This window comes from Ambystoma mexicanum, chromosome 2p, assembly GCF_040938575.1.
Source record: "Ambystoma mexicanum isolate Mex_15411 chromosome 2p, UKY_AmexF1_1, whole genome shotgun sequence".
NCBI lineage: Eukaryota > Metazoa > Chordata > Amphibia > Caudata > Ambystomatidae > Ambystoma > Ambystoma mexicanum.
This window is the reverse complement of record NC_090923.1, coordinates 369,734,443-369,748,233: the sequence shown is the minus strand read 5'-3', so window position 1 is coordinate 369,748,233 and position 13,791 is coordinate 369,734,443.

Here is a 13,791-nt window from a genome sequence, read left to right as displayed (position 1 = left end):
ACATGCACAGTACTTAGACAGCAGACTAACCCTGAGAGGATATCCATATCACATAATTTCTAAATCCAAAAAATACGTAACCTTATTTCCAAATACTGGCCTCTGACTCGGCTATGTCTCCAGGATGAGCCGGTCCCCAGATTCGCTTACAAACGTGGCAAGAGATCACCTTGTCCACTCCAGATTTATCAAGCCAGCACCCAGACTAGGCCTTTGGTACTTGAGGAGCACGGTGGGGCATTTTGCATGCGGGAACTGCACGGCCTGAAAGTTCACGAGAAAGACTAAAGACTTTGTGGTTAATGGAAGGCCATGGACCCTCCGCAACTTAACCAACTGCAAGAGCAAGCAAGTGGTGTATTTCATTTAGTGCCCCTGTGGCCTCAGATATGTGGGTCAGACGCTGCGTGCAGCCCATCAGAATCTGCGAACATCGATCCAGGATTCGGTGCAAAACCTTGAGTGCACCCCTTGTAAGCCAGTATGTCGAATTCCATCATTCAGTTAATGACATCACTTGGTGGATTGTAGACATAGTAGTCAACTCCTCGTACGCTCTCATGAGTCTTCTATCGAAAGAAGCCCGTTGGATCCATCGGCTTGACTCTTTTCGTAATGACCTGAACGAGGAATTTGTACCTCCAATATGACCCTTCCATTGCTTTGCTATGCAGCTGTACACACTATGACTAGTAACCTAGTCAGGCCCACAGCCCTAATTTTGTTCCTGCCCATCATTCCTTGGCCCCATTTGGCTTGAATATATCCACCATGACATTGGCCACTTTGAAGTTTGGCATGTATGTTTTTCCACACCTTTTGCCATGACCTGCTATGTCTGGCAGCTGCCAGCTTTAGCTGCCTATCTTTCTACCCTTTCTGGCAACTCCGCCTGCGCCCCCTTTTTCCCCTCCCCTTACCCCCCCCTTTTCCCCTCTTCTTCCTCCCCTTGATTCATCTCCACATGAACCTCTGGTCTCATGTCTTTTGGATTTATTGACCCTTGTTTCTGATGTGCTGAATTGCCTCTCTGCAACATCATCCACACGTTGCTTTCTTTACAATTCTTTCGTTTTACTTGTCCAGTTAGGCTTTGATCACACGGCAGGCAGGTGACCAACCTCCTGTTCTATTGGTCACCAGCACCGTGACTCGCTCGAATGAGAGCTTTATTTCTCATCCCATTGCTAGATACACCCCCGCTCCTACACTGCCTGGAGCCCGGTCACCACGGCAACCTTTCGTGACTCGCAGGCCTGCTTAATGATCCGCAGCTGCACGTTCCGCGAAGGCTTTCCTGGAACGTCTACACCAGCATGACGTGGCAGCTTTTCCCCTGCTGACTGCTCCATTTCCAGGACTCTCTCAAGACGAGCAGCCGCCGTCTTGAGCCTTTGAAGGTAAGCGTATTATCACATGCGCCTTAAACTCTCCATGCAACCCAGGGTCCCCGCATACTGGGCACGGCCAGTTGCTTTTCTTGTCATGATCTTTGAACACTTTATATGACCACATGCTGACTTTTTACATTTCCTGTCTGTTTGGTCTGTGTCCCCTACAGTACCATGTGTGCTGCTGGTTTTGGTTCGAGCGAGCAAGACCCATCCTTGACTGCCTCACATCCAGTTTAGTTTCCTTTCTAAACCTGCAAACAGGTATGATTGTTTTTCCATCCTTTTCAAATTACACCACTCACAGGTGTGTGCACATTTGCTTAACCTCACTTCCACCAGCAACCCCTCCTCTCCACTCCTGGCATTGGGTAAAGGACTCAATAGATCTGCCCCCTTTGAGCAATTGTGTCTGCCGTTTCCCCTCCTTAATTAATTTATTTATTTATCTTGAATTTGGTCACTTTTTCTTGTGTTCATTTCAATCCGGCACATTAATTTATGGCCTGTGCCCAGCAGCATACTAACAAACAACATGTTGATGCTTCTCTGTAGCACTTTTCTCTGCCGACCATTCACCTTTTTGCCTATATACCTGGGACCTGTTCCGCTTTTCTTTCTCCACCAGTTGTGGTACTCTCTCTACAGCAAGGTAGAGCACCAGCCCAGGTTGTTTGTTTGGCTGAAGAACTGTCACTGAGACCATCCCTAGCTAGTGCAAGAACCCTAATATATCAGGAAGACAGCATCACGGATTCCCCCGTCCTCAATATGTATACAGGGTGAGTGATCCATGTATTTGTGACTTAGACCAGCAGCATAATACTTTGCTACACCTCAGAACAAGTCCAATAGAGTACTCCTTGTACAAACTATGTCCCATTCTTTTCTGCCCCGTTAGGGAGAAACTAATCCTCCCACATCACTCCTGCCCTGAGGAAGGCTCCAACTACTGATGCCAATTTGGCACACCGAAACGTGTTATCCATGTGTTTTGTTCCCTACTTTTCCTTGGAACAATACTGGGAACGAATATATGATCTCTCCTACACATTGGCAGACAACCATACAAATTCAGCTGATTGATTAATATCTCTCTTTAACCTATCAGGGTAATTTTGTATACACCCTGGTATTCCCCATTTTGTAGGAACAGTTTGCTTCCTAATGGGATTTTTCTCAATTAAGTTGTTGAAAATTATCCAAATTGCTTTTGATGAATATATTCTTCTTTGTGAATCTATGCTTTTTCAATACCTTTATTTAACTTCTGTAAAAAGTGATTTGAATATAAAGTGTGTTTTGCATATTAAATTTATTTTTGTACTCTAAAGACTTCTCTTTGGTTCTTTTCATGTGACTTTTTTTCAAAGCACGTTCCTTTTGCATTATTTTGGAGATATAACTAAATCAGGGCCAAATGACCTCTGACTGGATGGCCATAAAGAAGTTCAAAGGAACTGTATCCAACTCCCTCCTGAGGGACCTCTCTATAAGCAAAGAGAAGGCATGGCAGTAGAAGGTCCCACTTTCTTTTAAGGGGTTCTTCTAAATCACCTATCATGCTCTTCATAGTATGATTAAACCACTCTACCAGTCCATTTGTCTGTGGATGGTAGGCTGTAGAGAACTTGTAGGTGAAACCACAGTTTTTCCACATGGCTTGCATGTAGTCGGACATAAAATTGGATACCCTGTCGGATATCACTTCCTTAGGAAACCCTACTCTGGCAAAAATACCAAGTAGAGCTTTAGCCACAGCCTGAGCCGTAACAGTCTTCATAGGTATTGCTTCAGGATACCTAGTAGCATGGTCTAATACAACCAGGATGTACCTGTTTCCTGAAGATGTGGGAGGGTCAAGGGGACCAACAATGTTGATGCCCACCCTCTCCAAAGAAACTCCCAGCACTGGGAGAGGCACCAAGGGTGCCACATTCTTGGCTCCACACCACACAGAGGTTTGGCAAGTGTGACAGCTCCTACAGAATTTGTCAACTTCTGCACCCATCTTAGGCCAGTTGAAGTATAAAGAGAGCCTTTCCTTGGTCTTTTAGAAACTCAAGTGACCAGCCAAAGGTATCTCATGGGCCAACTGTAGGAACTGGAGTTTGTTTTCTAGGGGCACTACAAGTCTTTTGTAGTCCCCAGGGATAGACTCAGTCGGTTCACTGTAGAAGTGGCCATCTTCCCAGTGCAACCTATGCTTCCCAGGCTCTTGCCCATCGAGCTGAGAAGGTGCCTGTAGGCAAAGACCTGCAAGAGTATGACACTCTCTTTGTCCGCTACTGAAGTCTGACCTGTTGGGTCCACCTTCTACCAGTAAAGACTGCAGCTCAGGATGGTCAACAGAATCCAGATCTCCAACTAGAGTAATGTCTTCTTCCAGATCTGACTCTTCAGGGACTGGAACAACCACACATGGTTGTACCTCACACTGAGCCTCGGCAGGTGGAGGAGTCAAAGGTGTGACTTTGGACAATCTTGGGGATGTCCTTGTTGCTAGCACAGGGGTGCTATCTGCTTTCTTCTTGGAGGTCTTAGGTTTCCCCTTTGACTCTTTATTTCCTGAAATAGCAGTGAGCGATTCCTGTGGACTGGGGGTGATAGGTTCCTCTATCGATTCCCTCTTACTGGGAGGCCTGGGGGTACTGGACACAACTCCAAGAGTTTTCAGGTCATTACCCAACAGGACTCTCCCAGGCACTTCACGCTGCACACTAATGGGTATCTTTACTGTCATATCATTAAACTGGATGAGAGCTGGTAACTGGGGAAGCATTTGCACAGGACCTCCAGCTAACTTGGTTAGGTGTTTGGGTGCCTTAGCAACATCCTCTCCCTTGAAAAATGATTAATCAACCACAGTTATGCTGGCTTCAGTGTCTCTGATGGCAGGGGTCTCCTGGCCAGTCACAAGAAAACTATCTTTATAATACTCTTTAGTATTATCTGGGATGGAATTATAGACATCTAAATTCTGTTGTTCCCACAAACCCAGGGACATTAAAGAAACACTACCTGAGACTCTGATGGGTTCATCAGCCAGTAGGTGAAAGTTTCCACTTGCCATAGGTACTTCTTCCTCTGGGGAGAAGGCTAAGGAGACAGTGTGGACCCCTGAAGGTTTACCCTTATATCAGGGATACCCTTTCACACGGTCAGTTGACCCCCAAACATAACATTTCCCAAACGTTTTGATGAATGGGGGCTTGTTCTGATCACCATCTGGTTTGGGTCCAGATGGTACACTAGCCTGATTCGGTTTCCCTTGTGGTTTACCCTTATGTTGCTGTTTGGGGCCCTCTTTTGGATTGGAGGTATTAGAATTCTCCTTGTTATCTTTCTTTGGCTGCTTTCCCTCATCCTTCTTCTGAGTTGCCCCAGAATCCTTATGAGCAGCCCTGTTGGCGACCCACAAGCCAGCAGCCTTAGCTAACTTCTTTGGATCTATCGCCTTAGAATCGTCCAAGTGCTGTCTGAGCTCAGGAGAGCAGGCATCATAAATTGACTCCAACAGAACACGATTTCTCATACCTTCATAAGTGTTTACTCTGTAACCCTTAATGCAAACATTCAAACATTCGCATACCCAGGTAGCCCAAGGGGTACCATCATGCTTTTTGAGGGTCCTAAACCGCTTAAGGTACTGAGAAGGGGTCTTCCCAAATCTAGAAATTAAAGCTAGCTTCACACACTCATAATCCATCTTATCCACCTCCCCAACTCCATCACAACATCAGATGCAACGTGGGGTAGCCTAGAGAAAAGCCAAGGAAGCACCTCATTCCTTGTAATGTCTTGAGTCCCATGGTGATTCTCAAACATTGCCATCCAAGCCAAAATATCAAGCTTAGCCTCATACATACCAACAATTTATTTATTCATACAGGGTCTCTTGGGACTGGAAGACCTAGAAGACTCTGGGAGAGAAGCATTTTCAATAGACAGCTTTTTCATTTCTAAGGCATGGTTCATCTCCATTTCTCTGAGCTTAATTTCTTGATGCTTTTGTTCAGTTTGAGCATTAATATGTTTAAATTCCAATTCAAGCCTCATCTTTTCTAGAGCAATGAATTTGAGACTGAGTGTAGGACCTGATGGGATCCCAGTGGACAAAGGTTGAGGTTGTTGAGCAGGTAGAGAAGCAGCAAGGCCTATATTGTGAGAAACATCTACCTCATCTAACTCATCCATAATAACTGACACATCATCATCCTCATTATTTTCCACATTTGCTGGAGGGTTAGGTATGTCAGACCCACTCTCCAGACTTTGAGATTCCTTTCTCTACACAGATTGTTCAGATAATCAACAGTGTAACTAAGGAGGGTCTCCAGACTGTAGCTTTCCATCTCAGACATGATTAAAATTTTGCTTTATAGTGATTTTTAGCCTTGTGGTTAGTTGATCCAAGGCAATTGTCATGATGCCTGCCCCGGGAAACCAGACCAGGCCCAGCAACCCCGGAAGCAGGCATCATGCCATTTGGAGCAAGCCCAAAAACCCCAGCTAGGGGCTGTGTGGGTGCAGTCCTGGCGCCTATGGCGCCAGGCTCATAAGAATAGAGTCAGTCCTGGCACCATGGGCGCCAGGCTCATAGTAGAAAACCTACCTGATGCAGACCATGCTGCAAACTTACCTGATGCAGACCATGCTGCAAGAAGCCACAAGCCAAATGAGGCATAGGAGGGACTATTTTACCTAAGGGACTACTTTTTACTCGGGTGGGGCTGTGGAAGAATACTTACCTGAGACTACTTCCAAGGCTATTTAAACCACGCCCGGACAGCAGCACACGCTTCGTGTTATTCTGCATCCAGCAGCGTAACGCTCACCGTGCCTGCAGCAGCTTCCAGTCTTCAGCCACGCCCGCCTCGAGTCCAGAGCTTCTGGAAACAAGAAGAAAGAAGGAGGAAAGGTCAGAACAGGAGTTTTACCTTTAATCCTTACCTGAATCCTGATCCATCACGCCACGGAGCTGGAGAAGAAGTCTTAAAAAACACCTTACTTCGCATCCTGCAGCGCCGCGCTGTACTCACCTGCCTTGCAGCACTTCAGCATTCCATCATGCTCTTCTCCATCTCACGGCCGCTCTCCGACACCTAAGGAGACAAAAACAGCAAGGTGAGCCAAGGGGATACTCTAAGACTGTACAAGCTACCCCCCAAGACTTACCTGATTTACCACAGGGGGTACTTACCTCATTTCGGGTCGGCACAGCCTCCGCTGCATCTCCGCCGTGCCCCGGCCCCTATGGGGAAACAACAGAACAGCAAGGCGCAATAAGGGGAAACCGATTTTTTCCCAATAGACTTACCTGGTTTTACCGCTGGAGGCATCAATCCCCAAGACCTCATAACACATCAGCGCCTGAATGGGGGAAAAGCCACATGTTATACATTGACACCATTTTATCGAACTGAGCCCGATAATATAAACCCTTACCTGCATCTTACCGGTTGCCACGTGGAACTCTTCATAAGGGCAATTCAGCAACCTAAAAGGAATTGGACAGAGTGAAGGTCAGACGTTTTTTGAACTCTTACGAACTACAGACTTACCGCGTCTCGCCGGCATTATTTGAGTCAATACCGTTCTGGAACTCCCCAACTCCTCCACCACAGTGAAGAAACTGGTCATCTACGCGCCCCTGCACTCGAAGCAGGATGGAGAGCTCATCTTTCCAAACCATCAGGTGAGAGCATAGAAGGAATCCAAAAGTGACCTGTGGGAAGAACTACGGGAGGGGGGAAGGTGGGGTTAGCGCTCGAACTCCACAGGTGGTTAATTCCCTTTCTCCATTACAGAAGGATATTCCTACGAGCCAAACAAACGAAGCTGGGTGGGCCATTCCAGTCCATCATCTCGGCACTACGCGTCTCACTGGTGGAAACAACAGCTGGCCAGTTCAGATCGACGCCCCGTGGGAGCCAGGTGAGCGTAACAGAACGCGAAGCCTACCCACAAATACCCACATGGGTGTTATGGAGACCTCGGAAACTGATCAGTTGGCCCAATTATTAGGGGAACTGAGGGCCGAAGTGCATTCCGCCAGTCAAGAAACCAATACCCTCAGGAGAGAACTGATTGTATCAAAAGAATGAACAGATGATCTGGCCAGACAACTATTGCAAAGCCAGGCTGGGCAAACACCCCTACCAGGACTCGGGGCAAGTCCAACTCCTGTACCATCGAGTAACCCGGTGCCCATAAACCTACCAGGAACCGTTCCATTGGCTCCGCCGAACATTGTGCCAGAGACCCTAAAAGGTTTGCCGTATTTATGAATCAATGCCGCTTGCATTTTTTATGCAGACCTGGAGCTTTCCCAAGTGATCAAGCCAAGGTAGCCTTTGTACTGTCATATCTCAGCGGCAGTGCAGCGGATTGGTCCATTCCCCTAGTCAATCAGGATGACCCAATTCTTCGGGATTTCCAGGGTTTTCAAACAAGCATGGAAAGACTATTCTCCCGACACTCCCAGGTACAGGCCCTGGATAACGAACTTTTGTCCTTGCGGCAGGGTAATCAGGATCTTCTATCTTACATTGCAACCTTTAACAGATTAATAGTGGAAACCGGATGGCCTGAAGTAAAGCGAATCACATTATTCCATCGAGGGCTTCGGGAGAAGATGTCTTGGCCCAAATCGTGAACCCGCCTCAAGACTGTGCAGAATACATAGACTTAGTGGTCCAGTTAGATCACAGACTTCAAAACAGAAAGGCTGATCGAGCCAAGTTTGAGAATAGGGTGTTGGTCAAAACCCATGTTAGTCCAAAGGGAGCAGATGCCTCAGAACCCATGCAAATCGGAGGGGTTAGAGGACCCTTAACCCAGAAAGAAAGAGAAAGAAGACGGCAAATGCAATTGTGTCTATATTGCGGGACTACTGGTCATTTTCTACGGAACTGCCCTGTAAAACCACCCAAGAAGATTGTAGGAGCAGCATATAAAAACCATTTGGAACCTGAATCGGGAAACGACCACGCCCGACAAGCGTAGAGGTCCGCTTGCCGAGCTTGAAGAAGGACACTCAGACCTTGCATTTCATCATACCAATGGTCCTTGTAGATCCAGAGCAGCCATCATGTATGCACGCGGTAAAAGCATACGTTGATAGCGGAGCCATAGGAAACTATGTGGACTACGAATTGGCTTCCAGGATGAATCTACCTCTCACCCGAAAGACCACCTCAGATGTCATCACCACAGTAGATGGAACGGAAATTGCCTCTGGGCCCGTAACTCATTCCACCGCAGAGATGACATTGCTGGGTCAGGATGGGCACCGAGAGGCTATGGTGTTTGATTTAATCAAGGCCCCACAGTTCCAAGTAATACTGGGGATACCTTGGTTGGAAAAGCATAATCACTGTATCGATTGGCAAGAGAAGAGAATAACCTTCCCAGAATGTGCGCACACCTGTTACCCAAAGAAAACACTAAACGCAGTCCTGGCCCCTGTAACCCCAGCCGCCGTGCAATTACCTGCAGAATACCAGGACTTTCAGGACGTCTTCCAAAAAGAACAGGCAAACACCTTACCACCTCACAGATCGTATGATTGTCAAATAGATCTCATACCCGGCGCACAACCCCCTTGCAGCAGGATCTATGCCCTTATGGAGCCTGAAAACCTTCACCTGCGCCAATACTTAGACCAGTACCTTGCTAATGGCTTCATTCGCCCGTCCTAGTCCCCTGCATCTTCAGCTTTGTTCTTCGTGCCCAAAAAGGAAGGTGACCTCAGAACGTGCATAGACTACCGCGCACTGAACCAGATAACCATTAAGAATCGATACCCATTGCCTTTGATCCCTTAACTACGAGACCAGGTGAAGGACGCTTGCATATACACTAAACTGGACCTTCGGGGGGCATATCATCTGGTACGTGTCAAAGAGGGCGATCAATGGAAAACTGCTTTTCGCACCAAGTACGGGTTATTTGAGTACCAAGTGATGCCTTTCGGACTATGCAATGCACCAGCAGCCTTCCAATTCTTCATGAATGATGTCCTTCGAGAACTTATCGATGTTTGTGTTGTCGTTTATATCAATGATATCCTAGTATACTCCTTATCAGAATCTGATCATGTGAAACACATCCGAGCAGTCCTAGAGAAGTTATGCCAGCACAAAATATATGCTAAACTGGAAAAGTGCGTCTTTCACGCCACAGAAGTGGAATTCCTTGGGTTTATTCTGACCCCGAGAGGAATCAGGATGGCTACGCGTAAGGTGGACGCAATTCTTAAATGGCCTTGGCCAAGTTCAGTCAAAGGAGTACAAAGCATGCTTGGCTTTGCCAATTTCTACCGCAGGTTTATCCCAGACTTTTCACACATTGTACATCCCATTACAGCACTCTTGCGAAAAAATAAACGCTTTGTGTGGACAGAAGAAGCCGAAAATGCCTTCCAAGAATTAAAAGCGAAATTCACATCTGCCCCTGTATTAAGACACCTGCGTCCTGAGCTCCCATACATAGTGGAAACTGATGCATCCAGTCTAGCCATGGGAGCTGTCCTAACTCAAAAGGACCCCGAAACTAACCAGCTTCACCCAGTGGCGTTTTGGTCTTGAAAGTTTTCAGCTCCCGAATTAAACTATGCCATTACCGACAAGGAGCTGTTAGCCATCAAGTCCGCCTTCAAGGCTGCGGCACTATCTACTTGGTGCCAGGCATACCATTACGGTCATCACCGATCACCGAAACTTGCAATATCTAAAGACAGCCAAGGCCCAATCTTCGCGCCAACTCCGTTGGGCATTGTTCTTCGCCGAGTTTGATTTTGTGATAACCTATCGACCAGGTTGTAAGAATGGTAAAGCAGACGCCTTGTCCCGAATTGGGATGGGAGAAGCAGAAATTACCCTAGAACCCGTACCCATAATTCCCGAACAGAGGATTCTTGGCATGACAACTGTACAGACACTGGAGGATATTCAGGGGAAGATCCAACAACTCTTTGATCCTATTGCCTTACAGGACTGGGCAAGGAAAGGCCCGGAATACTCTGTCACCAATGATTTGCCTTATTACCAAGGGCGGCTATTTCTGCCACAAAAGGAACTACAAGAGCTAGTCATTTCCCGTTACCATGATACCTTAATGGAGGGACACCCTGGTATTGCAAAAACTGAAGCTAAAATCAAGAAACAATTCTGGTGGCCCACCTGGCGGAAAGACATTAAGTTATTTGTCATGTCTTGTGGCATTTGCACCCAAAACAAAAGTCAAAAGAAAAAACTAGCTGGACTATTACAACCTTTGGACATCCCACCTACTCCTTGGCACACCTTGTCATTAGACTTTATCACGGATCTACCACCGTACAATGGTTTTAACACCATTTTAGTTATTGTGGATCTTTTTTCCAAAATGGCCCACTTTATTCCTTTAAAGGGAATACCTTCAGCTTCAGCCCTGGCCAAAGAGTTCCTTGAAAACATAGTTCGCCTACACGGCTTTCCATACATGTTGATTTTTGGACTGGGGCAGTCAATTCATTTCACATTTTTGGAGAAAATGTTGCCAACTGGTGCAGATAGATGTTAGGCTTTCGACCAGTCACCACCCTCAGACCGACGGTCAAACAGAGAGGACCAACCAGACTCTTGAATAATACCTGCGTTGTATGCTACATCAGTCTGAGGGTAATTGGAAAGACATTCTTTGGATCGCCGAGTATGCGTACAATAATTCTATACACTCGGGAACTGGACAAAGTCCTTTTTATACCATATATGGACACCATCCTCGAACCTCGGACCTTGATTCGCCCCAACACTTAGAGATGCCCGCGGTGAACCATCTCCACGCGGTTATTACACAAGCCTTTAAAGAAGCAACTGCACATTTACGAAAAGCTAAGGAAAAATACAAGAAAGATGCTGATCAGCACAGAAGTGAAGCACCGCAATAACAGATAGGGGACCAAGTATAGTTGGCCACTAAGCACATACCACTCAAGGGAACACGGACCTTTAACCCTAGGTATTTGGGACCTTACTCTATCAAGGCCATTATCAACCCAGTGGCCGTCAAGTTGGACCTACCTGCTCATATGCGAATTCATCCCTTCTTTCACGTGTCACTTTTGAAGCCAGTGCAACCAGGAACAAGGCTAATCAAACCACCAGATCCCAACCTCATAGACGGGGAACCCGAATTTGAAGTTAACAACATCTTGGACTCAAAAAGGGTGAGGTCAAAACTCTTCTATCTAATCGACTGGAAAGCTTATGGACCACAGGAAAGGTCTTGGGAACCTAGTGACCACGTGCATGCACCTCAATTGGTGAAGAGATTCTACCGAGATTGCCCAAACAAACCAAAGCCAAGGGGAAGAACGACTTTAGGAGGGGCCTTGAGGGGGAGTGCTGTCATGATGTCTGCCCCTGGGAAACAGACCAGGCCCAGCAACCCTGGAAGCAGGCATCATGCCATTTGGAGCAAGCCCAAAAACCCCAGCTAGGGGCTGTGTGGGTGCAGTCCTGGCGCCTATGGTGCCAGGCTCATAAGAATAGAGTCAGTCCTGGACCATGGGCACCAGGCTCATAGTAGAAAACCTACCTGATGCAGACCATGCTGCTAACTTACCTGATGCAGACCATGCTGCAAGAAGCCACTTGCCAAATGAGGCTAAGGAAGGACTATTTTACCTAAGGGACTACTTTTTACTCGGGTGGGGCTGTGGAAGAATACTTACCTGGGACTACTTCCAAGTTTATTTAAACCACGCTCGGACAGCAGGACACGCTTCGCATTATTCTGCATCCAGCAGCGTAACGCTCACCGTGCCTGCAGCAGCTTCCAGTCTTCCGCCACGCCCGCCTCGAGTCCGGAGCTCCTGGAAACAAGAAGAAAGAAGGAGGAAAGGTCAGAACAGGAGTTTTACCTTTAATCCTTACCTGAATCCTGATCCATCACGCCACGGAGCTGGAGAAGAAGTCTTAAAAAACGCCTTACTTCGCATCCTGCAGCACCGCGCTGTACTCACCTGCCTTGCAGCACTTCAGCATTCCATCACGCTCTTCTCCATCTCGCGGCCGCTCTCCGACACCTAAGGAGACAAAAACAGCAAGGTGAGCCAAGGGGATACTCTAAGACTGTACAAGCTACCCCCCAAGACTTACCTGATTTACCACAGGGGGTACTTACCTCATTTCGGGTCGGCGCAGCCTCCGCTGCATCTCCGCCGTGCCCCCCCCCCTATGGGGAAACAACAGAACAGCAAGGCGCAATAAGGGGAAACCGATTTTTTCCCAATAGACTTACCTGGTTTTACCGCTGGAGGCATCAATCCCCAAGACCTCATACCACATCAGCACCTGAATGGGGGAAAAGCCACATGTTATACATTGACACCATTTTATCGAACTGAGCCGGATAATATAAACCCTTACCTGCATCTTACCGGTTGCCACGTGGAACTCTTCATAAGGGCAATTCAGCAACCTAAAAGGAATTGGACAGAGTGAAGGTCAGACATTTTTTGAACTCTTACGAACTACAGACTTACGGCGTCTCGCCGGCATTCTTTGAGTCAATACCGTTCTGGAACTCCCCAACTCCTCCACGCCAGTGAAGAAACTGGTCATCTACGCACCCCTGCGCTCGAAGCAGGATGGAGAGCTCATCTTTCCAAACCATCAGGTGAGAGCATAGAGGGAATCCAAAAGTGACCTGTGGGAAGAACTACGGGAGAGGGGAAGGTGAGGTTAGCGCTCGAACTCCACGGGTGGTTAATTCCCTTTCTCCATTACAGAAGGATATTCCTACGAGCCAAACAAACGAAGCTGGGTGGGCCAGTCCAGTCCATCCTCTCGGCACTACGCGTCTCACTGGTGGAAACAACAGCTGGCCAGTTCAGATCGACGCCCCCGTGGGAGCCAGGTGAGCGTAACAGCAATAGCAGCACTCTAAGTGTAATCACTATACGTGATCCTCACCGCTGTACACCAGTGTTAGGCAGATTCATATGCAGTACCCTTTGGGAACACCACACACAATTAAGACTACAAGTGACAGTACAAATTCCCCTTTGGTACAAGCCTGTACTACACAGTAAAGTGGTAGCGATGGCTGAGCAGCCAGACTTATCTCAAGTGTAAAGTGAGCAGTATCAGAAGTTGCACAAAGGACAGCAATTGCTATGGTTCAAACAAACATTGACTCAAGGTTTATGAGTAAAAGAATATACATTTATTTACACAATCATTTGTAAAACAGATCACTAAAGTAAAGCAGCAGAAAATCACAATCTTAATACACTACACACCACCCAATGAATTCTGGATGAGTTAAGCTCAAAATGAAGTGTGAGCAAAATGGCACTCCAGTAATTTAAAAAGGGAGGGAAAGACAAGGTTATTCAAAATCAAGCAGC